Genomic DNA, 4,087 nt, shown 5'->3' with positions numbered 1-4,087 from the left:
GCAGTCGCGCTCCGGGAGTGGCGCCTTCGCTCCCCGCTCCCGCCCGAGCCCCGGAGCCGCCGCCGCTCCCAGCGCCCCGTTCCCAGCCCCGCCCTGGGAAGCGGCGCCCGCGGGCCCTGCAGTGCAGCCGGCCCAGGACCCGGGGCTCGCCGGGCGCGGCCCCGGCGCCGCATCCCCGCCACGCCCGGGCCGCGCCCCCGCCGCCCCCTCACCGGGACCCGCCTCCCGGCGGCCACCCCGCGGCAACGCTCCGAGTTGGAGTCGCTGCTCCCTGGGACGAGACCGGACGGAGCCCGACCCGCTGCCCGCCGCACTCACCGGCTGCGCCCCCTTCGCGATGGCCGCCCCGCGGCACCTGCAGGATGTGGCGTCTGGCGGGCGGGGCGGGGCGGCCGCACCTTCCCGCCCCGGCGGGGCCGGGGGCCGGTGGCGGCGGGCGGGGCCCCGGCCGGGGCCGTGGGTAGCAGTGACCCGGTCGTGTTGTCCCAGCGCGCCTGGCGTGCAGGGGGAGCCCCGGGACTATAGCACAGACACAAGCGGCGTGAAAATCCCTTCAAACAGATTCAGCGCTGGGGTTTTCGTAAACATCTCTGTAGCGCGCTGTATAAATTCTGAAGGCAAACTGCAGACAGTCAAGCGTCGGGCCTTGAACCTATCCCGCCGTTGGAAGGGATCTCGAGGATCGTTTCCAAACGCACCTCGGCCTCTGCAAGGCGAGAGGGCTCCGCGGCAGAGGGCGGCCGGGCCCGCGCTGCCACCTTCACTGACACCTTCACTGACACTGACACTGCCCCCTTCACTGCCACCTTCACTGCCCCCTTCACTGCCACCTTCACTGACACGGTCACCTTCACTGCCCCTTCCACTGCCACCTTCACCAACATTGCCACCTTCACTGCCCCCCTTCACTGCCACCTTCACTATCACCCTTGCCACCACCCTTGCTTGCCACCTTCACTGCTACCTTCACTGCCTCTTTTACTGCCACCTTCACTGCCATGTCCTGCAAAATGCCCAAATCCTCAGGAGATCATGGGTGTGGACACTCAGTAGATGAGGTTACAGCAGAGGAAGAGATTGATATTAGAAGTCAATGTTCAGCAATTGAATTTAATGAAGGAAAGGGAAGTAATCAGAATATTTGCTGAGGAAAGGGACGCTGTGGTGAGAACAAAGGGATATTAATGTTCAAGTGAAGGAGGAGCATTGTGGTGACTTTGGTGCTCAGACTACTGCTGTCTTCCAGAGATGCAGCTCGAGGATGTGTGAACTGTCCTGCCACCACTCCCATGCCTGCTGCTGGCTGAGACCACACATACCAGACAAGTACTGGCCAGTAGTGCTCAATCGTGTTCACAAACACAGTCCTGAGCTAATGAGACCTAACTATAGAAATGCTGAAGGTTACTAAGCAGAGGTGACCAAATTTCTCAGCACGGAGCCATCCAAGGTCTCATCAGGCTGTTGTTCAGCCATGCCAGTTGCTCCACGCTCCAGGACTGGAACAGGAAACACCAGATGCCGAGACATGCAAACCAGATTTAGGAATGGTTTGATGATGTTCAGGCAGTGCTGCCTCTCTTCTAATGAGCCCCTAGATAGTGCAGTCTGGCACATTCATGCAGAGAATCCCTCCATGGATTGTGGAGAGCGTGAACCTGCATGTGGTTGTTCAGAAGACCATAAGCATCTAGAAGTTCTCTATTAATGCAGATATTTTGTGTGTCATTGCCTATGCCACCCTAAAGAAACATAAAACTCCTCCAGATTCCCTTACACCACACCATTTTAGCACCTCTATGAGTCATGAGGAGGATTATACCTACCTGCTGCATAACCGCATAGCTCTGCCACTTAAGCACACAGAGTAACTTGATAGCTGGTATTAAATTTGCTGTACAAACAAGCAAATGATATTAAATTAAATGTTCTTTGCTGGTTGTGGAAGTTAACGTACTTTACTATATGATAAAAACCATCTACATTATCCTTTATAATTTCTCCATTTCTCCCAGCTGTTTTCTGTCCTAGTCTCTCTCAGTAGCTCTTCCTATCCTAGAAATACTACATTTTTATTTTCATGAGCTCTGAGAGGCTGCATATTCTAGGGGTCTGGAAGTGAGAGCTCCAGGAGCATGCAGGGGACAGTTTCCTCCCTCCACTTCTGCAGAAGTTCTTCTTGGAAGGTTCTTGATCAGCCCTTGATGTAGTTACAGAGTTGCTCTCAGCTGCGGGAACACCATCAGGCACACTGAAACTTTGCAGGGACAAAATATTTTAAGTGCAGATTCACACTCCACCAGATTTCTAATGAACTTTCCTTTCTAGTTCCATTGACTAAAGCATTATATAAAGTCATGGCTTAGTTTGTTCCATCAGAATGCATTTTTTTACACCAATCTATGAGAAAGAGATATCGTTAAGTAACATTCTTTTCCTTCCCTAAAGATTCTCATGGTTACATTAGATGGACAGGAAGAAGCAGAGAACGGGAAGCATGAACTCTTTATTCAATCACTCTATTAGTATACTTTCTTTTCTCAGAACCTAGCCGTTAAGCAAGTTATTCCAGGGGCTGGTTCTCAGAGCCATGATCTAAATATATTTGTTTCTGGCTCTATTAAGGTCTTGACTAACCAGAATGGGGAATGTGAGCACTCTCACTGGTATCTAGCAAAGCACCTTTAAGTATCATTAAGTATTTTAAACATGTGCTCAGGTATATTGCTGATTAGGGATGCAGCTACTCAGATGTGTAAATACTTTTCATACCTGGCACTGGACATATTGTTATTACTGATTTGCTGATCTTCCCTGGCCCTGCCTCAAATAATTACAGTTTAGCAATTTTTACTACAAAGAATATAAGTGATTTAAAGCCTTGTTTAAATTCTAGGTCATCTTCAGATGTCTTTCAACAAATTTAGCAGAAGGGGGTTCAGAATTCGTGCACAGCAGGTCCCTTCCAAGCTCTGCTTGCTCCCACCATCTTTGCAATGGACGTGGTGGAACAGGCTGTGTGCCATCCCCTCCATGCCCGTGCTCCATCCTGCTTGCTTAAATACACCCTCAGCAGAAACAGTCGCAACTTGCCTGGGCTATGAGCTAAAGCACCATTTTCTCCATCCAATTTTTTGTGGGAACGGGCCTCCAGCAAAGGCAAGCAGCAAGGTGGTCACCACGTTTACCTGCTGTGTGAATGTGTTAGTGCCTCACATGCTCGTGGAGGAGGGATCTCAAGCAGTGGCAGTTGTCAGGAAGAAACCTTCCTCTGACACACAAGGAGGATGTGTGTGGTGTTAGTGCTTGGAGTCTGCACACAAGTACTCGTACACTGGCTTGAACTTTCTCCTCTTCACACATCTAAAAGCTTCATAATTGAACTGCACTGTTGGGATGTTGTACCAAAGTTTGACCTAATGTAATTTAAATATTACAGATTTGCCAATTACATAGTTTGAATTGGCTGATTCAGTTATAAGGCTCATAATGTTCTTATTATTCTGCATTTCAAATGCATTATTCATAATTTGTTGAAATTTAAAAGGACTAAATAGCCAGTAGATGGCACCAGTAAATCCTGTTGTGAGGCAGAATAGCCAAGTGTCGTTATTTTCTTTTTCTCAAATGCATTTTGGAAACGAAAAAAACTAGACAAAACAACATTATTGACATAATTTATACTTTTTAGTTTACAGTAATAGTTTATGGACATAATATTTGTCTAAAGTCAAAACTATACTGTGTAATTGAAATATAAACTCATGAGGAAGAACACAAAGATGTCTTACAGTAATTTCCCAGTTGGTCAGTTAGTAATTTCCCAGTAGGTGAGTGAGTGCCTTCTGTGTACTTCTGTGTTTCATGCAGCTGTATCAGCTTAAACCTTGTTTACAACATTTTCTTCCATAAAGCCTTTAAACTGTAACTCACCTACCTCAGCTCACTACAGCAATGAAGACCAGAGAAGGAATCATATCAAGAAAGCCAGAATGTTGATGCATTGCCATGTATTAACCGCATTACTGAGTACTTGGAACCCATGTTATGTTCCTTCCTGAACAAAGCATGTTATTTAGGCTTTAGT

This window comes from Cinclus cinclus, chromosome 1 (assembly GCF_963662255.1).
Source record: "Cinclus cinclus chromosome 1, bCinCin1.1, whole genome shotgun sequence".
NCBI classification, from domain to species: domain Eukaryota; kingdom Metazoa; phylum Chordata; class Aves; order Passeriformes; family Cinclidae; genus Cinclus; species Cinclus cinclus.
The sequence above is the reverse complement of the archived record's forward strand: the minus strand, read 5'-3'. Positions refer to the sequence as shown.